Source organism: Canis lupus, chromosome 11 (assembly GCF_003254725.2).
Source record: "Canis lupus dingo isolate Sandy chromosome 11, ASM325472v2, whole genome shotgun sequence".
NCBI lineage: Eukaryota > Metazoa > Chordata > Mammalia > Carnivora > Canidae > Canis > Canis lupus.
In genome coordinates, this window is record NC_064253.1 from 63,386,863 (window position 1) to 63,409,857 (window position 22,995).

A 22,995-nucleotide genomic window follows, 5' to 3' on the forward strand; every position below is an offset into this window, starting at 1 on the left:
CCCAAAGATGTGCGGAGAGGGAAAAGAGCACAGAGTCTCACGGAGACCGAGTTGGGCCTCTTCACTCAGAACTGTCGCATGAGGCAGTCAAAAGCCACCCCTTGCCTGGAGTCAGTGCCTGCTTGAGCAGTTCAGCGAGAGACACTAGCACACCCCAGTCACCTGCACTGGGCTCTTTGCTCAATTTCGAAGACAATTAAAACTTAGTCAGCATGAATAGGCAGTGATGATGAATAAGTAAAAACCCAAATTGCACGAGAGCAGGTCCTTTTCCTTGAAGAAGCTGATTGCATAAGAAGGGACTATGATCCGTGTGATAGACAAAAGGGTTTCACAAGCAGAGATATTTTAATAGCCCTATATTTCACTTAATGAGGTGACTGCTCAAGGCACACATTCATATTCCCACTCGTTGGCTTAAACACCTGCATCACGGCTGTTATTGTACACCTGTACAGAACCCTATTCACTTGGACCTGTCCCATGTGACAGTACTGAGGTGAGGAGGTGGGGAGGGCCAAACCCCATGGTGGTCCTATGAGACTAGGATCCAACACCATTTCTTATCATCAATCTCCAACAGGGAGGAAGACCCCCTTCCCCCACCAGGCCAGTGCTCCCCAAAGTATGGCCCTGACAGCAGCAGCAGCAGCAACAGCAGACACCCCTGGGAGCCCATGAGAGATGCCCATTCCCAGCTCCGCCCTAGACCTACTGAACAGTCTTTGGGGATGGGAATCTGTATCTCAACAGGCTCTTCTTGTTAAAGCTTGCGTGCCCATTCCATAGACCATCTTCTCTTCATCTGCCTTTTTATTATTCATTCAACAAATATTTATTGAGTAACTATTCTTTAATAACCTTGCAACTAGATGCTGTGTGTATAGTACTGAATAAGATCGACGTGGTTTTTAGATTTGCAGAATTTAAGTTCTCCCCTGGGGAACAATTGGGAGTTGGTGGCCTACTTTTGTTGAGAATCCCATGAGGAAGTTAAAAACACTTATTCCTGACAGATACGCAAGTCATAAACCTGAGCAGGCTAACCCAGAATGCAAATTCAGTAGGCATCAGAGTTGGGTGGAAAAAATGACCAAAAATGCTGGATGAAAAAAAATGACAAAAACAATAAATGAGACTAGGTGATCCCTACCCTGCCTTTTTATAGTCCCCTTGCCTACACTGCCCTAAGACTCTGCACTCAGCTGCTTATTTACATTTCTATTTCTCCTGAGTCTGAGCCCCCTTGAGAATGGGCCAATGTGCCCTTCACTCTGGTTTCCTCTGGGCTCAGCATGGTACCTGGAACTCACTCACTACTTGCTGAGTGAAGGAGGAAAGAAATAAACGCCTATTAGCCTGGGAGGTTGTTCAGTGCCCTCTGTGTTCTAGAAACCTGCAAGATAGCCTGCAGCCTGCCCTGCAAACTAGGAAAGGGCCCCCCTGCTCACCAATACCTTGCATGTCTACCAAAATTCTGCAAGCAGGACCCTAACTCTATTTACCAGCCAGGTCCCCACCTGGGAAGAGTGGGGGTTGTGAAGCAGAGCTTCCTTCAAGGAAGTCAAATCTCTCTCTGGAAGCACCTCCCTCTGTGCTGGAAGACTGCAAGACAGGGTTGCAGGGATGCCCAGCATCCCTGGGAGCTGCCCCGAGGGCAAAATTAGAAATCAGCCGGGGTGGGGGGAAAGGACACAGGGAATCTCTGTCCCCCATCCAGCCTTCCTGGAAAACAGGAACATCAACCAGTTAACACCAACAATAAGCAGCTCAGATCTCAGAGATTTCACTCAACTGGAAATCCTTAGGCAAGCTCATTGTGGCAGATTTTTGCCTCATTTGGATACTTGATGGACTGAAGCCAGACTGTGTATTTACTTAGGAAAGAGAAGAATAAAACATTTAAACAGACTCTTCACGCTAAAGTTGCATTATCCAAAAGCAAGGTTAAAAAAAAATAGAGATTTCGTATCAGTTTTCAGCTCTCAAGGAATAAAATCCCCTCTGAATATGTAGATATATGTTTAGGTTTGGCTCATGCATTTTCTTAGAAGAATAACATAATAAATGAAAGTGGGAGCTTTCATACCTAATGGAAGTAGACACGCAGCAGCTAACAGGAGGGCCCCGACGGGAGAGTAAGAGGTGGGAAGAGAGGAGAGCCTCTGGGGCTGAGGCCACCAGTGAGCAGCAGTTAAAGGAAGGGGGCTTTCTGCTTTCATAGGCCAGAAGTTGATATAAGCCTTGCTCACGGCTCAGGTGTGATGAGAGAGGGCCCAAGCAAGGCTTACTCTTCCCCTCGCTATACAGAACCTTCTAAGGCAAAGAATGAGTGAAAGGTTTCCGGTCTTCCTCACCATATGCGGAAGGAAAAGAATGGCCAATGAGGAAGGGAAGAGGAGGAAGGGTCTCCAGCCAACTCCCCACTACTGCCTGCTGCAGGAGTCCTGTGTCTGAGTTCACAACAGGGATGCCCAGGAGGGCTCTGAGGAAAAGAATCACAGGGCCAGGCTGGTGATGACAACCAAGACCCAGGCAGCTCCTGCAGGCCTGGAGGATGTGGGTCTCCTGGGGCAGCCTAGAGGCCTCATGGGCCCAGAGCAGGTGCTTGAGACCCTTCTGCCCTCCTGGCACCATCCTCCCATACAGTGGCTCAGGAAAGGAGAGGCAGAGGTCTATGAGCTCCTAGAACCAGGACTCGGAGGGAGAGGAGAAGACAAAAAGGCTGAGATTGAGAAAAGGAGAGTAAATGAGACCCAAAGAGGGAGAGAGGAGACAGGCCACAAAAGAAAAGTAAAAACAAGAATCACTGAGGTTGACCGAACACTGTCTTAAGAGTTTCATGTGTATTAACTCATTTAATTAACTCCTTACAACATCCTCTAGTGCACAGTTATGCCCTATTTTATCTATGAAGAAATCGAGGCTTAGAGCTAGCAAATGAAATGAAGATTCAAACCTAAATAGTCTGGTTCCAGAATATGAAAAGGAAAGAGAAGGGATGAGAATGGAAGGGAGAAAAGGGAAAGAAAATCTTACTAGGGAAGATGTTTCATGCAGTGGTTGGATGGATGGATGGATGGATGGTTGGACAGACAGATGGTAGGAGACAGAGAGATAAGTGGAGCAAGTCCAATATCTCACTATCACATCTGACCAGTGTGTCTCCAGCAGTCACTGCACAGAGGCTGATCCCAGGCTGGTCTAGCTTTCTTTCTGTTCTGTCCAGGGTCTACTGTTGCACAAATTTCATTCCCCAAATCACATATTTCCAGAAAGGAAGAACTAGAAGAGCACATGTAGCCTACAAAGGAGTACTTCATACTGTCTTCCAAGGCTAGAGTCTGAAAACGTGTTCCCTATATTATTGCGCTCAGAGAAAGCTAAATGACTCAGTGTTTTTAAAATTCTGCTCAAGAAGACATAGACATGGCCAACAAGCACATGGGAAAATGCTCTGCATCACTTGCCATCAGGGAAATACAAATCAAAACCACAATGAGATGCCACCTCACACCAGTGAGAATGGGGAAACTTAACAAGGCAGGAAACAACACATATTGGAGAGGATGTGGAGAAAGGGGAACCCTCCTGCACTGTTGGTGGGAATGTGAACTGGTGCAGCCACTCTGGAAAACTGTGTGGAGGTTCCTCAAAGTTAAAAATAGATCTGCCCAACAACCCAGCAATTGCACTGCTGGGGATTTACCCCAAAGACACAGATGCAGTGAAACGCCGGGACACCTGCACCCTGATGTTTCTGGCAGCAATGTCCACAATAGCCAAACTGTGAGAGGAGCCTCGGTGTCCATCGAAAGATGAATGGATCAAGAAGATGTGGTTTATGTATACGATGGAATATTTCTCAGCCATTAGAGACGACAATTACCCACTATTTGCTTCAACGTGGATGGAACTGGAGGGTATTATGCTGAGTGAAATAAGTCAATCGGAGAAGGACAAACATTATATGGTCTCATTCATTTGGGGAATATAAAAAATAGTGAAAGAGAATAAAGGGAAAGGAGTGAAAATATCAGTGAGGGTGACAAAACATGAGAGACTCCTAACTCTGGGAAACGAACAAAGGGTAATGGAAGGGGAGGTGGGCGGGGGGTTGGGGTGACTGGGTGATGGGCACTGAGGGGGGCACTTGGCGGGATGAGCCCTGGGTGTTATGCTATATGTTGGCAAATTGAACTCCATTAAAAATTTTTTTAATAAAATAAAATAAAATTCTGCTCAATAGATGGTTGTTGCATGTTCATCCTAGGTCAGCCCCTCTATCAGGCAAGAGAGAAGAATGAAGAAGACTCTGGACTCTTCAGGGGTCAACAACTGCTCTGCAGCTCCCAGGGGATGCCATGAGTCCTACATGCATCGTGGGAGTAAAGCCCACACCAGCAAAGAGCAGGAGGAGCAAACGACGTTGCCTGAGAGGGATGAGGACAGCTTGGCATAAGTGGCATCTGAGCGAGACCTTCAAAGATGAGCTGGAGTTCCCCCGGTGAGGAAGAAGACAGCAGGCAGCACCAGCAGAGGAAACCACATAAGTGCCGGCCAGGTGTGAGAGTGCGGGGAACCTTCCAGGAAATTGTCAAAAGTTCACAACGACAGAACTGCACAGGGAGGAAGTGGTGGGGAATAACCCCAGTGACAAACGTGGAGGTCTGACAACGATGAGTCTTAACCGCCTCTCGAAGGCATGTGTATGTTAGACTTTGAAGTCCAGGACCTTTTGAGCATCTGGCCGAGCTCTGAATCCTCTCCCCAAAAAATACACTCACACCCAAATACAAAATGTTACGCTCAGCGTCGCAGTGTTCTCATATCTCTGCTTAGATAGCCCTCGCTGTACACAATACGGAGCCACGGATTGTTTTTAGCAAGAGAGGATATGATCAATCCCTGTACTAGGAAACGGCGGGAGAACAGAAAATAAAAGTCCCCATTTTAAGGTCAAACACACCTGGACGTGAGACCCTGCTCTGCCCCTGCCCAATTGCACAACCTCAAGAGTTGATTTAATACGTAGCAACTCAGTTTCTCATTATAAAATGGTCATAGTTATAGTTCCCACTTCATGAGGCTGAGGGAAAGATCGAGAAAAAGCACTTCAGTGCTTACCACAGGTCCCAGAGTGCAAGACTAGCACTGGCCCCACAGGAGCTTTTTAAACAATAAACATGGTTCTGGTGAGGGAAGTGGGAGGCCCCAGGGAATGATCCAGGGCAATGGGCTCATCTACCACCCCCTGGATGTGCCCAGTCCCAGCTCCCTGCTGGGTGGATACCTGGCTACGTTACGCACATTTAGAATCAGTTCTGGACAAGGTAGGCCCACAGGTGGATGCTACTGCTTTCTGGATGAATACAGGGTGCCCGAGCATCCTGAAGCCAGAAACATGGGATCGGAGAATGACTGAGCAAAGGAACTCACTCCTCGTGTTTCCAAACAGATTTCATAACCAGATGATGCCTAAGATTTAAACTTGGCAGCCACAAGTCTATTCTTCAGATTGTGAAACCAATATTCACAAAGCTGATGGTGCAGATTCCCAATCGAATGACACAGGTTCCACTGAAGATGCCGACCACAGATATATCAGAGGCGCTTTGCTCTGTCTCATCTGGCAGGAAGGGCACAAACCATTGGAAAGAACTCTGCTTATGGAGCACAACTTGTGCCCGGCACATAGTAGGTACTCAATAAATATACGTTAAATGAATGAATGAAAACAAAGTTACCACTGGACTTTCCAAAGTGAAAGAGAACATATTAGAAATGGGGCCTCGGAGTTTATGGAGTCAGTCTGGTCTCCCATTCTGCAGGCATGGAAAGGGACGCTCAGAGAGGTGAAGTCATGTTCCCAGTGACATGGTACTTGCTATGAGCCGAATTGTGTCCCCCCAAAACATCACATACTGAAGCTCTACCCCCTGGTTCCTCGGTATGACCCCATTTGGGTCTTTATGGAGGTAATCAAGTTAAAATGAAGTCATTAGAGTGGGCCCTAATCCAATATGACTAGCGCCCTACTAAAAAAAGAAAATTTGGACACAAATACGAGAAGAACATAATGTTAAAATAAAGTCAGAGATTGGCTCCTGTGGGCCAAAGAACTCCAAAGGTTGCCAGCGAACCACCAGAAGCTGGGAGAAGAGCATGGAACAGATTCTCTCTCATAGTCCTTGGAGAAAAATCAACCTCGCCGACACCTTGATCTCAGACTCCTGGTCTCCAGAACTGTGAGACAATACGTTTCTGTTGCTTAAGCCACTCAGTTTGTGATACTGTTACAATAGCCCTTTGCAAAGTAATACAGTACTCTCTCTGCTGCAGATCAATAGTTCTGGAGAAAATGGGAGGCCGTTTCTGCTGACTTCTAACGGGCAAGCCTAATATCATGCCTCTTTATAAGACAGTCAGAAAGTCAATGAATTATAGGCTAGGGATGTGATTATTCACTCCTGTGACTAGTACTTCCTGAGCACAAAGTGCCACCATAAGCACAGCTCCGTCCCTGCAGTTGGTGAGCACACACGCATGAGCCACAGAACTGGGCTTACCACCAGGCAGGTGAAACACAGCAGAGGCTGGCTAGGAGGACTCAAAGCAGCCAACTAAAACTCCCCTCTCACTCTGTCTGGGAGGGTCAAGGAAGACTTCAATGAAAATGTGACATTTGAAAAGGTCTTAAGTGAGGATCAGGAGTTTCCCAAGCAGAAGAGGTGGACGGGGTATTCTGAAAAACCAAAACCACATAAGCAAAGATCTGGAGTCCCCATAGCAGGGGGTATAGAGAAGGTGTGGCAAGAAGGGGCTCCTGCATGAAGAGGAAGCAGGGGAGGTTGCACATCACATCACAAAGGGCTGGGTGTGGGTGGTTATCTTGTGTATAGAGAACAGGATGTAATCACATTATTTTTCAGGATGTTCACTCTACGGAGAGAGGCTGGGGGCCAGAAGAGCAAATAGCAAGATGCTCTTGTGACTGTCCTGGACACAGAAAAAATGCAGAGGGGACCAATGGATCCCCAGGCCATTCCTGAGGCCAGATTAGCAGACTGTGTTGACCCAGACTCCAAAGGATCCAAGGCTGCCAATAGGAGGTGAGACTGGCCTATGAGGGATGATGCTCAATGTCTTCTTCTTATCTTCAGGAAAGAGAAAGTCGCCCAGAGGTTCTCAGATCTCTTACCTTTCTTAATGACTCAAGGAAGAAACTCATAAGGAAACATCCAGAATAGAGGTGCCCGCTGAGGGCAAAAGTAATGTGGGTGCTGTGTCCCTTGAAAGCTCGTGCACACCCAGCTAACTCTGCCTCAGCTATGGCAGGTGGTCATCTACCAGGGCTCCGTGCCATACCAAAGGTGCTCCAGATCAACCTACCCTGTTAGTCCCTGGCCTCACAAAAGGGGGCAACCTCGTGCCTGCAGAAAGGAGTGGAGATGTCAGAACTCCAAGCAGGGGAGCCAGGCCCCTCAGGGAATCACGGGGGAATCAGGTGAAACTGGAGTCCCTCTGGTCAATGTCCCACTCTGTCCTGTAGCTCAGAATACTAGGATTCAAGGGGACTTGTCAGCCTTCTAGCCTCCCATCAGCTGCTTGCCTAACTCACACTTAAAATCCTCCAGCAAAGCGAAAGCCTGGCTCTCACAGTCCAGCCAGTCTTTAGAGAGCTGTGACTATTTTCCTTATATTGAACCCAAGAGACCCCTCTGATATACCCAAGGGCCCCATCTGCTTAACTCTCTTTGAGCATCTGAAGATACCCCTGATGCCCCACCCCCTCTTCTCCTGGTTAAAGCCAGACAGTGGTTCCAGCCTCTCCCCACAGAGTGACTTTACATTTACCCTCCTTCTGTTCACGCTCCTCTGAATTCATGCCAAGGCCAGATCACTTCCAGTTTGTTCCTTGGGGTTTTGACGTCGGAAGGAATCTTATTTCAAAGATTCCTCCTTACTTCTCTGGCACCCAAAATCACAATTACCTCTTCAGCATGTCATCACACTTCTGTGCATTCCAAAGACATCTCTGGTCCTTTGAGATAAAATGCACAAAGGATGCAGAGTAGAAGACAGATGAAGCCATGGGGAAAGGGAAAGTTGGGATATTTGTGTGGAGAAAGCAAAATAAGGGCGGTGAATGGGAATGGGACTGGTGGGTAGAGATGACCCCCCCCCCCTTCTCTGCTTTAATTCTTCTGAGTACATACCTAAGCATGTCGCTGTCACTCTCTGGGAAGTCTGAAAAACAGTTAATTTAAGCATGGTGCTAGAGTGATCATAACTGGGAGTTTAGTTCTTTCATACAGAGATTGGCTTTGTTTAGCAGAAGGCCACTGGGTAGTCTGAATTCTGGTAGTAAACATCCCCAGGTAGTCTGCAAGACAATCCAGTAAGGTGAGGGTGGATATATTAAAATTTTCATATCTGATTATCTCATACTTTAAAATTTCTGATTTTTACACGTGCTAAATTGTATGTTATATAATTTATAAGTAAAGAAATGTACACATTTAGAGATGCTTGCTCAATATATTTTTACTGAGACACTTGCATAAGCATTTAGAGAATGCTGCTCAGGATGGCAGTCAATTAGCCCACAAATGCCTTCTTCTATTGGCTTCAGGGTGGGCACATGAGAGAGATGAGAGAGTATGTCTACTTATAGCAAGGCATCTGCGCTGTTGTAAAAGCAAATTATTTTGCACAGGACCTACTGACTCTTGATAGATATATTAGTAAGAGGGCATTTTTTAAAGCAGCATTAATAGTGGCAGCATATCTAGAATGAGGTAGGGGATACTCACATTCAACCTTACTTGTCCAGACTACACCTGGGGGATTGTGTTCCATGCTTGAAGTTTTATTTTATTTTTATTATTTGGGAGCAAGGAGGAGAAGGAGGAAAAGAATCTTAAGCAGGCTCCATGTCAAGTGTGGAGCCCAACTTGGGGCTCAATCTCCCCACCCTCAGATCATGACCTGAGCTGATCAAGAGTTGGACACTCAACCCACTGAGCCAGGTGACCCTGGAAGTGATATTTTAAAAAATAACTCCAAAATTAGAGTCTTGTCAGAGAAGAGTGACAAAATATGTCAAGAGCACTTGAAACCGGGGCATCTGGGTGGCTCAGTGGTTAAGTGTCTGCCTTTGACTCAGGTCATGATCCTGGGGTCCTGGGATGGAGTCCCACATCAGCTCCCTGCAGGGAGCCTGCTTCTCCCTCTGCCTATGTCTCTGCCTCTCTCGCTCTCTGTGTCTCTCATGAATGAATAAATCTTTAAAAAAAAAAAAAGAATACTTAAAACCATGTCATCTGGATGGGAATCATGTCATTGAACAGAACTATGGATGTCCAGCCTGGCTGAAGTGTGGGGTAACTGAAAGTTGGCTTCATATTTCTAAAGAGCTATGCAGGGAAGTGAAAATAGATATAGTCTACATGACACAAGAGTTAAAGCCAGTGGGTGGAATCACAGGTAAGAAATTTTGGGTACAATCCACAGAAGAACTGTCATTGCTGCTCTAAGACAGTGAGCTCCATGTTACTAGAGATATGCAAACAGATGCAAGGTAACTACCTGTTGAAGATGTTGCAGAACAGACTCTGTCTTCAGATGGGCTGTGGAGTTGGGGTGGGGGGAGCATCATCTGAAACACAAGTTTCTAACAAAGTCAGAAACTGGTGGTCTGTAGGGTCATTTCAGGTGGTACGTGAACAGGTATTTTTCTTATTTTAATAGTTAGAATTTGATCTCACAGATATCTTTGGTTCGGATGAGGCTGGATTTACTCAAGTCAGCCAATCAATACAAAGAAATCCATCAAATGAAATATAGTAGAGGGGTCACGAAGACATGGCAACATTCTTGAACGACTGAAGACAAGAAAGCAATGTGGATGACGAGAAGACCAACAAAGCTCATCCCTGCCTCAAGACTCTCTGATGGCCCACATTCATCTTCCAACCAGGGGTCACTTTTGATTTCTGCCCTTCTCCTTCTAGCAAAGTGCAGGCCCCAAGGCTGGAGTCTTCAGAGCCCTTGTGTTCACCTGGCCTCCCAGAACATCCAGGCTTGGCACCCATCCCTTCCTCTTCTCCAGCCAAATAAACCTGTCCTGGATCCTGAACAACTTGCTTTCCTTTATAAGACTAGATGAAACCGACAAATGGGCCCCCAATTTGTACCTGGGTTACCCCTCCCCACCCCCAACACAGGGAATACAGGCTTATTTGAGCAATGGGTTCCTATAGGGTGTATGTGAATCCTGAGAAGAAACTCCAGAGTCAAGGAGGATGATCCTTAAGGGAGTTTCGAGAGCAATAATTTTTTGGTCAGAAAGGGCCTTGGACCCCACACCCTCTCCCAATTATGTACTTATAATCACATTAGAATCATGCATTCAGCTCTTCACAGTTTACAAAGCATTTCCCAGATCCATTTTTCATTTGAACCTTACAACAGCCTGGTGAGGTATGGATTACGGTGATCATCCCCATTTTGGGACAAGGAAATTAACACTCAGAGAGGTTGCTTAATTTGCTCAAGGCCACACAGCTTTCAAACTCACACCCAAATGCTCCTACTCTAAATCCCAAGCTCAAACCACTATACCACACTGCCCTCCAGTGTCTCAGAAGAGGGATTCTAGGCCATCTATGAAGGCAACAAGAGCCGCCACTAACCTTAGATTCTCAACAAACAAAGGCTCTTTTTAGTTTTTATGGACTGTCTGGATTGTGATGTGGGTGATTAGCGCCGGAATGATTCTGGCATAGCTCGAAGAGCCAGAATGTGACTGATAGCTACCTGTCTCCTAGGATGGTTCTAAATGGAATAATGTAAGTGAAAGGGTCTGGTATACAGTAGGGGCTCAATAATTGCACACTGGGTCTGTTGGCACTCCTTTTCTGCCTGATATCCTGGTTAGAAAAAGCACTTTGAAACTAGCTAAACCTATAAACTGAACTGGAACCAAAACCCCAGATTTCCAGATCACACATTTCCGTTGAAGCTAAATGCTTGCCTCTTCTTGTTTGGCCTGCAGGAATTTTATAAAATGAATCATTTCAGCAAAGTGCATCTTCATATTAGGGAAGGCAGAAACCCAGGAATTTGGAGGGAAAGACAATAAAATGAATACTATTAAATTCCACTGACTTGGTGCACAGGGCGTCTTAAGCACGTTTTTACCATGTGTCCCAGATTTTCTAAGATGGTCCTCATTTCAGATGCTCTGTGCCTGGCTTAGGCCACGTGGTGCACACTGTGCCAGGCCACATGACTCAATTTGGGGTTAGGAAAAGATGGTCAGTGTCAGGGTATGCCAAGCCGCAGCCCTTTGAGCGCTCACCGTCTAGAAGAGACAGTGACGGAGAAAGACGGGACCAGTGTGTGAAATGACACAATGGAGGAGGGAACTGAGGGATGCCAGCAATTCAGAGCACACCGGAGAAGCCAGAGAAGGTTTCACAAGGAAGGAGCATTCAGCTTGGATCCTGAAAGTTGCCTAGGAATTCACCCATGGAGAAGAGGTAAAAAGTACCCAGCTGTGTCTTCACTCTGCCTGCAATCCCTCACCCACCTGCTGCAAACCTCCTCATCTGGCTCCTCATCTGGCTCCGGTGGCTCACATTCCCCCACTAACATCGCCTACCTTCCTTTCTCCCCCCTGATTCCCATCCAACCTATGTCTCCTTCCTCCTCTGCATCTTCCTTTCACTGTGAATCCTGAGGCCCCCTCCGACCTTCGTTCCCCATGAAAGACTCAAAGTGGCTTATTTATCTGAGTCCCTCCTTCCACCCCAAGCCCTCTGTCCTCATACGACAGCAAAGTAAGGAAAACACCAGGCCCAACAGAGAACAGAGTGTGGAGGTGCTACTGGCTCGTGACTCATGATTCAAAAGAGATGAGTGAGAGGCTGTGGTGGGTGTGGGAGCAGCAGAAGCACAAAGCGAAGGAGAAGGATTAATTGAACCAAGCCAAGCTCAACCTTAAAGATTCTGGTTTGGTTTGTTCCCAAAATAGGGTTGAGCTGACGGCTGGTTCTTACTTGTTAGTAACCAGTTCACCCATCCCTTCTCTTAAGTCCTTATTCATTAATCCTCTTAAAGAAAGCACCTTGACTCTATTGGGTTTACTGGCTGTGTGTCAAAAACCTGTTCTTCCACTAAGAGCTTTCTGAGGTGAAGTGCGTGTATAGAAATCTTCAGAACACGTCCACAGAGTAGGAAAATCACTCTCCTGGCCCAGCACTGTGAGCTACATACTGGTGAAAATCCATATGCTTAAGTACCAAGAAGCTGTACTTACTTACTCATTCACCACTCGTTCATTTATTAATTGACTTAAAAATATGTATTGACTGTTACCCAGACATGAACGAGGTATCGTGAACATGAGCAACAATGAACAAATCAGGTGTGGTCTCCGTCCTCTTAGAATGAGGAGGAAGTCAGACTTACAAATAACTGCAACATATTGTAATTGGTGGTGTAACAGAGACCCTAAGAGCATGCTTTGGGAATTACCAAAGGGATTAAAGATATTTTCAGATATTTTCACAGAGAAAGTAACCCTTGCGGTCTCTTTGAGGTCAAGGACCATGTCCTACTCATCACTGTGCCCCCTAGCCATAGCACGGCAGTTTGGCTCATCAGAGGTGCTCAGAGATGGGTGCCAAGTCAATCATCAAGATCTCAAAGAATGAGTAGGAGTCGCTAGACAAAAAAGAGAAAGGAGGTGCATCAAGGAGAGAGGGCGCCATGAAAAAAGGTTCTCTGTGCCGGCCTTTGCGGGAAGGACAAGGATTTCACTATGGGTGCGGTGCTGCTAACAGCGAAAAGATGAGGCTAGAAAATAGAAAAGGAAGCTGGGCTCAGATTGGGAAATGCTCAGTATACCATGCAAAGAAGCTGGAACTCCATCCTGAGAACAAAGGGTACATTTATTAGTGTGGGCTTCCCATGGGTAGATCCATGTGGAAATCCTTTCTCAATTAAAAACACTGTGCCTTGGACTTCAGTAAATTGGAGGCTTCTTTTTCCTTTTTTTTTTTTTTTTTCTTTAACAGCAAAGGCGTTCATTTGGTAGCTGTAGCCTAGCCCAGGGAGTGACTGTTTAAGGATTTCAATCCAAGTCTAGCCAGGTATCTGCCCAGCATCCTGATCTCTCTTATCCGGAGGCCCCCTCCACTTGGAGGGTCCAAATCCTCCACCTTATCCCTCAAATGGATCCGAAGTGTCCCTGCTGGTTGGCTGCTGGTCCTCTGAAAGAGATCACGCTGCAGAGGTAGAGAGCAAGAACCAAAGGGACATGTGGACTCCCAAGCACCAGAAAGAACCCCAGTACACGGAGGCATTGTTCACAAGTCAGCATTCCCTAACCCTTCAGTCATTAAAAAAAAAAAAAAATGTTGCTCAGTTTCCTTTTTCTCTCTTTTTACTTTTTTTCTTTTTAGGCAACATTTGTGTGTGCATGTATGTGTGCATGCGTGTGTACAGCCATCAGAAAACCCAGGTACAATCCTAGCTCTCCAACTCACTATGAGACATCAGTCAAGTCACTTAAAGTCTGCGGCCCTCAGTGACGTCATCTATGCCTACCCCAAAAGGAAAACCTCACTGCTATTTGCTTTACCAGATAGTGCTGTGTCGTTTCCTAGGGACCAGGAACCGGTAAGCCAATAGCCAGGACTCTGATAGGCGTCAGGTCCACGCTCTTTAGCTGGCTTCACAGGGCCACTGCATCCTGTCCTTTTTGCCAGCATCAGCTCCCACCTCACCCAGCCCCACACTTACACACCAAGGGCCCGTGGACAGAGCATGCACATGTGTGTGCCCCGCTGTTCCTCGCACTGTGCTTTCACCCGGCAATGCCCTTCCCACCTCACCTGCTGGACTGAGTCCTCATCGTTGGAGTCTCAGCTCAGGGCCGCCTCGTCTAGGAAGCCCTCTGTGAGCTCCCCTACAGAATCGAGCGCCCCTTCCCCATGCTCCTTTCACACCTTGCACTCGCTATCCTCTCACACACCCCACCACCCTGAAAACCTCCAGTTACGGGTCTGTCTCCCCTCCGTAAGCAGGAGCGTGACTTAGGCTGCATTTTATCCAGTGCCTTTCACAGAAATGGGGACAAAGTGAGCAGAGAGCAGCAAGTCGTTGAAAGGAGCTGACAATAAGCATAAAGAGAGTCTTGGAACACTGTTTTCCCTCAGTATCCTGTCAACAAACATCTGGTTTCCTAAGGTGACTCCCCCACTCATGAACCATATCTCCCAATATTCATGACCTCATATATTCCTTTCCCTCTTGAACCTGGGCTGGCCTTGGAGCTTGCTTGGGACCAGCAGAAAGCAGTGCCTCTGCCTAACTTCCAGGGCCAGGTCATAAGGAGCCTGGCAACTTCCACCTGGGCATCTTGCAATACTCAGTCGCGGGCAATGGTTCTCAGCGCAAGGCAATTTTGCTTCCCAGATGACATCTGGCAATGTCTGGAGACAGTTTTTGGTTGTCACAAATTGGCAGGGGGAAGAGGGGCTGCTACTAATGGACTGGGGCCAGGAATGTTGCTAAACATCCTACAGTGCACACACAACCCCCAAAACAGAATGGCCCACAATGTTACTAGTGCCAAGGTTGAGAAACCCTGCTCTAAGGGAAGCCAGATGCCCTGTAACGAGTCCTACTCCCCTCAGACCGCCACGCTAGACGCAAGTCCCAGCCAGTCATGTGGAGACACAGTGAGACCGGACAGCCTCCAACTATTCCAACCATGCAGCTGGAGGCTTTAGACATATGCAAATTCCCCGAGAGATGCTCTGATCCTACCAGTCGGGGCAGTAGGAATCCTGTAGCACTTTGTAAATGAGGGGCTGAGGCCATTTTCATTTTCCTGGGCACAGCCTCCCTGGGAAAGGAGAGACAGGAGGAGTCAGGCTGCTGCTGTACTTTGCCCACATGACATATCTCAGGGACCGCACTGACCAAGGTGAGAAGGTCCTAACAGAGAGACGGGAGTGAGCTCCGGCTGAGAATTAGGGTCAGCACAAGGGGAATCCGTGCATAGTAGGAGAGGACACGCTGCGGGATCCTTGGCTTCTAAACTAGACTAACTTGCCATCTAATTCAATCCAATCAGCCAGCATTTGTTGAACACCTGCTGGGTGCAGAAACTGAGTTTACTCCCATTGGAAGATTCAGAGATTAAAATGATCTAGTTCCTGTACAGAGGGGTTAATGTTTAAGTCAGAGGGACTAACATATCAACAGGAAGCTATAAAACAAAGTGACAAAATGAAATCAATGCTCCAGCAAGATGCAAGCAGCCGAAGGGACTGTGGGTTGACACCACCATGCTGTGAAGGGACACCCATTCACCCTACCACTTGCCAAGCACCCACTACATTCTAGGCACAATACTGCAACCAGAAGCCAACAGTTTATGACCCGTTGAGGTTTATGAGGTTTATGACCCCAAACTTAGAATTCACACTTTCAGGACAGTATGTCATCCTGGTCATTTAGTAGATAAATAACTGTGAAATGAGTGATAGGCTCCAAAAATTCACAAGTGACAGGCTGATTTTAGTCTTATCTATTGAGTCTCTAAGCCTGAGAATGACTCACAAATCTCATACTATCTGTTGTATTTTAAAGATGAGGAATGATAATCTTTCTGAGGCGCGTGGGTGGCTCAGTCAGTTAAGCATCTGCCTTCGGCTCAGGTCATGATCCCAGGGTCGTGGGATCGAGCCCTGCATCAGGTTCTCTGCTCAGTGGGGAGCCTGACTCTCCCTCTGCCATCTCCCCTGCTCATGCTCTCTCTCTCTCTCACTCACTCTCTCTCTCATAAATAAATAAAATCCTTAAAAAGAAGGAGGAGGAGGAGGAGGAGGAGGAGGAGGAGGAGGAGGAGAATCCTCTTTCTGGGAAAGTGAGGGGGTGGCGGTGCAGGGAACCAGCATTTGAAATTTTTCATTTCTCATCTGTGTTCCACATCTTCCAAAATGTGTGACTCTAAGGAAGATGTTGAAGGCCACTCTTTCAAAATGGAAGATGGGCTCCCCTTCAGAAACTTGATGGGCACCGAAGGGGAGGAAGGGAATGTCCGTCCGGATGGGCTATGTCATATAAGGATGACCAACAGCCATAACTCCCACTGGCTATTAACAACAGCATTTACTTCTTTTTTTACCCAGCCCGCCCAGCCCAGTCCAGTAGAAGAACTTGGCTCATCAGTCACACGGTGACCCAGCTAGCTGATGGAAGCTTCCTCGTAGCCCTCGTTCCTGCCTCTCCACAGCAGAGTAACATGGCAAACCGCACACTGGCCAGAGCTGGAATGCTTCCCATTGTCAGGCTGGTCACATGGTCTGACTTCAGGCAGACAGGGACACGCAGTCCTACAACATGCCTTGGAGGAGGCAGGACCACAAATACTTGATGAACAGCACTCCTGCTATCATAAGGAGTCATAAAATCAGAGGAGCACCTGCCCAGAACATGAGTCCCACTTAAAGACTGACAATTCAAAACACTGAATCTTGGAACAAACATAGATACAGAATGGGCTGAAGTGCAAGACATGCATAGATTTTCAAGTTAAAATACAAAATTTAGAAGGCAATTCAGGCTTCTGGATTCCAAAGACAAAAATCTCCAGATTCCCCTTGGTCACTATACATGACTATTTTTAGTGATTCCATGAAAAAAATTAAGAAACCCTAGTTTAAGATAAATATTCCATTTGAAGGAAATGGAAGAAATAGACGCTTTGGAGCCCTCAAGAGAGGCAGTGGGCAACATTCTAGATTTCCTGACAGTTTAGGCAGAAAGAAAACATGAGTAATGTTACTCATTTTTTGTCAACACAAAGCAAACATATCCACAGACAGAGGTGGGTGCCTTTCTGGGAATACACCATATGGGTAATGAAGCCATCTCCAGCTGTCATTTATAAAAAAAAAAATAGAAATGCTGTCCTTGCATCAACTGCTAACAACTAAAGGAGTCACATCAAAAATAAAATAATAAAATAAAATAAAATAAAATAAAATAAAATAAAATAAAATAAAATAAAATAAATAAAATAAAATAAAATAAAATAAAATAAAATAAAATAAAATAAAATAAAATAAAATAAAATAAAGGAGTCACATCACTGATGGGTCAGTGGAAGTCGGTTGCTCTCTGTAGATCAGAGCTAATTCAGAAGTAGGCTTGAGGGGGATCTCGAAAGATGGATAATAGCTACACACATGGAGTGCTTCAAGGTATACTGTCCTAAGCCACCATGTGGAATAGCTAATCAAATCCTCAAAAAAACACCCTATGCAGTAGGTGCTATCGTCATCCCCCATTTTACAAGTAAGGAAACTGAGGCACAGAGACATTAATGTACCCAAAGTCACAGGACTTAGAAGTAGTAGAACCAGATTCTAACCCAGGTAGTCTGATTCCAAACCCTCATGATTTCTTACACATCAGGCGATTCCACCTCAACTTGACTGATTTTGGCCCACTGGGCACCTTCTGTATTCAGTGAGCTCTGGGCACATGTTGGAACTCACTTAGCTCCTTATTACGTCACCTAAATGGGAATGGGGCAGACAGGTTGTACACTCAGCTACAGCACAGTAGTGGGCCATCCTTCTTAATGGTCCCAGGGAAGCCCTGCCTCCCCCAAGGACAATTCTAGACCGGATTCCACTCCTGCCCATACCCAAAGCAGTCCAAGCCAGGCTTAGCATGGACATCCAAGGGCAATGTGAGTTTCCTGGAGGGAGATTGACATTTTCTCCAGCTCACTTCCCAGTGATTGATGGAGACCCCAGAGCTCCCACAGTACATTAAATGGAAGAGATGACCTCAGCATGGAAACATTTTGGAGGATATAATACCAGCTACCCACCCTTTCCGTTAGAGAACTGCTGAAAGTGAACTGAATAGAGTCCTAGGAATGCTCCTTACTCTGAAAAGAAGGGAAAAAACCTCTTTTTTTTTTAAATTGGAACTCTAGCTTCAAAATATTTTTCTTTTATTTGAGATACACTGACCAAGCATCTAGTATGTGCCAAGTCTGTGCCATACAAAGTCCCCACTACCATCACCACCATCATCATGGGCCCTGCCCCCAGAAAAGCCCAGAAACTATACCAGAATCTGTGCTTGCTTCAAGTAATTTTGGTCTACTCAATCGAAAGCTGACAGCCCATGGGGTTGAACAAACTAACAGGGAGAGTGGTGACCATCAGCGCTGGGTCAGAAAAGACCCAGACAGATCTGAGCATTGGCCCTGCCCGAGGCTGGTGGTAGTTTAGCTGTAAGTGCACTGGAAAGAGCACCACATGTGGAAACAGTGAATCCGAGCCAGGATGACACACTTAGCAGCTCATGGGTTAGACCTTGAGAGTAGAGGGACTAAGGGAACTGGGAAGCACATGCCCTGTGTAAAGGCATTCCCAATCCATGCTTTCCTTCTTGACAAACAACAGGCACCCAAACAAAACGTGTTGAGGCGGAACTGATCTGTGAGTTGCCCATGGGTGACTTCTGTGGCTGAGTTCCACTAGAAGCACTGGCAGTTAGGGCTATAGGGTATCTGGCCATGGAGCTTCTCTGAAGTTAGACTTCCTCATCACTCAATGAATAAAAATAATTTGTTCCAAAGGGGCTATCTGGATAATTCAATAATGGTAATAAAGTTCCTCATGGTCACTGAATTTTGAGCTCCTTGAAGGAAGTGGCTTTTCCACCACTAGCTTATGACAGGACTTCTGGCACATTGTAGGGTTACTGAACAAATTTTGAACAAATGAAATGCATGCCTGTTGTGTATCAAACATTGCCCTAGATGCTCGACAACAATCTCATTAAAAAGAAAGAAGTTCAAACTCAATCCTGCTGGTCCTACCCATGTCTTCCAAGGTCATTCCTTGTCTCTCTTTCACCGTGTGTGCAGCCAGTTCTTCGGGAAGTGGCTGAGAAGGCCATGGGGCTGGGATTGTGGCTCATTTTAATTAGCTTTTCTGTCCTGGTACCAATCTCATGGCTAGCCTTGCTCGCTTATTCATTTCTTTGCCTCAAATTCTCTGAGCCCCTATTTTGTGCTGTGTCCCATGCTGAGCCAGGGGATGAAGAGGCAGGGCCTTCCATCCTGCCCTCCAGGAGCCCATGCTTTAGATGCTGCATTTGTAGTGCTCCAGACAAGAACACTGCAGCCTACACCAAGCTCCAAACTACAGCAATGTTCTAAGGAGCAGCTGTGGTTTTATTTTTTATTTCCTCAGCACACCCGTCTCTCCACATTTAGTTGATATGCTCTAAAGAACGGGCTCTGACACCTGGGGGTATGTTTTTGAGAAATGTGTGGACCATATGCATACCTAACATGCAGCAGGGCCATGGAGAAATTGGTACAATGCGGCTTGGCACCGGCCAGTTTTGTGTGTGTGTTTTTTTTTAATTCCTTAACATCTTGCCTACAAATTGCATCCTCAAGCACTTCAGAGAGTTGAATAACCCCCAAATGCTTATAGCTTATTTCATTATGCTTTATTTGGGGCTTTAAAGGAGGGGGGACCAGAGAATGTCAGGAACAGTTTAGCAGCATCAGGGCTGATTAGGTTGAAGAGCATTCAAAGAAATTTATTTCTGTATTCCTTTTGTTACCAAGATCATGTGTTTCGCTGAAAGCGATCTTGTGATTGCCTCACAAGTATGCTTCTTAACCTCTCATGAGCCCATTAGCCATTGCTTGGCTGCCTTTTATTAATTTTTTAAAAAGAAAAAGGGACAGGGGGGAAGGGGGCAGGACCAGAGAGCAGTCTTAAGGCGCAGCCAGAGTGAAGCAGGACATGTTCTGGGAATGGGGAAATCCAGCTTCTAGGGTCCTCGATGGCTTCTAATGTTGTGTGGGCTCAAGCTATTCATTGCACTCCTCTGGGCTTTAGTTACTTCCCCTTTGAATGCAAGAGAAGCGATGATGTCCAACTCTGTGGGACTGTGCTGCTCACCTCTATGCACTGTCTCAGATGCATCAAGCCAGGCCTGACATGGAATCCCTACTCAAACCTGTGAGCTGTGTGGCCTTAGACAAGCTAACTAGCCCCTCTGAACTTCAGTTTCCTTGCAAAATAGGGAAAGAAATGGAAGGGTCGGTGTGAGGCTCAAATTAAACAGAGGAGCTAAGATTTCTATTTAAAAAGTTTTATAGACATTTAGACTCAACTCTCCCTTGGCCCCATCTCTCTATTACCTTCGCCAACATTTCCCCTAGCCTGCCCCAAATGAAAAAAATGCATGATATGTGTGAACACAGAGTTATGCTATGCAAGGGCAGCTTCCAGGCAGGTCTCTTAGCATCTGCTCCCAGTCCAATTGCTCTCTCCAATTCCTTCTGTATAGGGCAGCCCAGGTGGCTCAGTGGTTTAGCACCACCTTCAGCCCAGGGTGGTCCTGGAGACCCAGGATCAAGTCCCACATCAGGCTCCCTGCAAGGAACCTGCTTCTCCCTCTGCTTGTATCTCTGCCTCTCTGTGTGTGTGTGTCTCTCTCTCATGAATAAATAAAATTTTTTTAAAAAAATTTTTATAAATTCCTTCTGTATAGAAATTGCCACTTTGAGTCATGCAAATGTTGCCATAATCATCATCCTCCTCTTCCTTGTCATCCACTATATGATGCCCCCAGTTATTCTGGATTCTCATGACTATGTGATTTAAAGACACTTTTCAATAATAACCATAAGTAGGTTCTAACCCAGGTGGGCTATGATAGTACATAGCATTCTAATAAATAGCTGACATTGACACAGTAATTTATAAGAACATTCATATACATTCATTATTCCACTCATAACAGCCCTGTGTTATGTTTTATCTTGTTAAACCCATTCTACAGATAATGAAACAAGTTCAGAGAGATAAAGTGACTTGCTCCAAGTCTCACAGATAGTATAAGTAACAGATTGTAGATGGGAGCCTAGATTTTTTTAGATTCTGTGTCTGGTGACTTTCCACTTCCCCACTCTTCCCCTGGTCATACTGCAAAGGGCCTGCCCTAGCTCTGATTCCAACAGCCACCCTCACTTGAGGGGGGAGATTCCACACAATTAGCACTTCGCTTCCCTTCCCAGAAAAAGTAAGAGGTAGAAGGAAGTGGGATGGTTCTAACTAGAAGTTTTTGCTTAACCTTCCTCCTCAATTTTTTTTTTCTTGTGACCACTTAAAACAGCTTTTTGGCCTACACTGACATGGCTCTAACATTTATACATATGAAAGCTTTTTGTTTCCTGCTTATTTTTTTAAGAGTGATCTGTTTCTCCCTAAGCCAACTTCTAAAGCTAGGCCCAAGGCCATTTACTCTTTGCTGTTAGACACAGGATTCATTTGCACCTCTCACTTTCTGAAGCTCAATGGCCACAACCTGAGCAAATGCGCAGAGACCCTCATCCAATTTTATATATTGCTATTAGGAACTGAAATTGCTATCAGGATCACTGGAAAGGCCGTTTTAAGTGATATTGTACACAAAGAAAGGAAGGACCCAATTTACTGAGCCCATCTCATGGGCCAACCCTTATAAGAGGTCGTCAGTCCTCACAACATAGGAGAAAGAGACCTTTACCCATTTTACAGATGAGGAGAAGCACTGAGAGAAGCTTGCCCAGAGTCCCACAGGAGGAGGAGCACAGGATTTAAAGGCAGACTTGTTTGAGTCCCAAAACCAAGCTTTTCGCTGCAACACATGCATGCACACCAGTTATGCGCTTCCCCTAAAGGCATTTCCACTTTTAGCTGGTTATACCTAAAGGTGGAAGGAAGGGATCCCTGGGTGGCGCAGCGGTTTGGCGCCTGCCTTTGGCCCAGGGCACGATCCTGGAGACCCGGGATCAAATCCCACATCGGGCTCCCGGTGCATGGAGCCTGCTTCTCCCTCTGCCTATGTCTCTGCCTCTCTCTCTCTCTCTCTGTGACTATCATAAATAAATAAAAATTAAATAAAAATAAAAATAAAAAAAATAAAGGTGGAAGGAAGCATCCTGTTTCCTGGTAGAGGCAGTTTAGGGAAGTTAAGAACTGCAAAGGGGAAAGGGTGAGGGAGGTCAAGGAAACTACCGAAATCTCACTAGATGAAGCCACAAATCCCCTCTGGAAGGTACAGTAGAGGTTAAACTGAAGAAGGGAGTGAAGGCCCCAGCAATGAGAAACACAGTCATCACTCCTCTTGCAACTCCTGCTGCTGGGCAGAAGAGACAGTGGCCAGCGAGCTCCATCCCTCTAGACCTGCCAAGGCTTGGCCCTCCTTCCCACTGCCTTGAATGTAAAACCCACGGTCTTTCCCCCTTCTCTGCCCAGGCTTCCAAGGGCATGTGTCACTAAAAGATGCTGATTTAGTTGGTCTTTTGAGATTGTTTTCAGCCTCCCATGCTCCCTATGTCCCTTGATGCATCTTGTGGTAATGCCTCCTCTCGATTTGTAAAAAGTGTCACGATTTTACTATGTCTTGCAAAATCTCAACACACTACGTTCTAAGCACCAACTGTGTTCCAGGCATGATGATTTTAGGCACAATTTCATCTTAACCCTGTCATAACTGTTTTGTTTTTGGTTTTTTTTTTTTTTGTAGTGTTATTCCCCTTCTACAGATGAGATTAACAAGCCTGAGAGAGACTGCAGCGTGGCCTGAGGTCACGCAGGTAATACAAAGGTTCTACCTTGGGTCTCCCAGATTCAGTGTTCTTTCCAGTCACCCCGAGCCATTCCTGGAGTCGGCAGAGAGAAAGGGACTGTATTCAAAGATACAGCACTGAATCATGCTGCAGACTTATGTAAATGATAATGATTGTATTGGTCTGGGCCATCTTCCCAGATGGGATTAAATGTACCAGAAATGTATTATGAGAAACAGCTGTGGGAAAAAAGATGGCAAGGGAGTCAGAGGAGGCCAGGAGTGTCGGCTGACCCTGTAAGAGGTCTGACC

General features: G+C 46.1%; 2 long non-coding RNA genes across 5 annotated transcripts in view; one reads left to right on the forward strand and one right to left on the reverse strand.

Moving 5' to 3' along the window:
• The window catches only part of LOC112650158 (uncharacterized), a 97,852-nt gene that overhangs the window by 52,443 nt on the left and 22,414 nt on the right, over positions 1-22,995 (reverse strand). The gene's annotated exons all lie outside the window — the stretch shown is intronic.
• Positions 6,939-10,144, forward strand: LOC118350254 (uncharacterized). The gene is made up of 2 exons (XR_004803692.2): positions 6,939-7,112; positions 9,773-10,144. It is a non-coding gene; the product is annotated as an uncharacterized LOC118350254 (long non-coding RNA).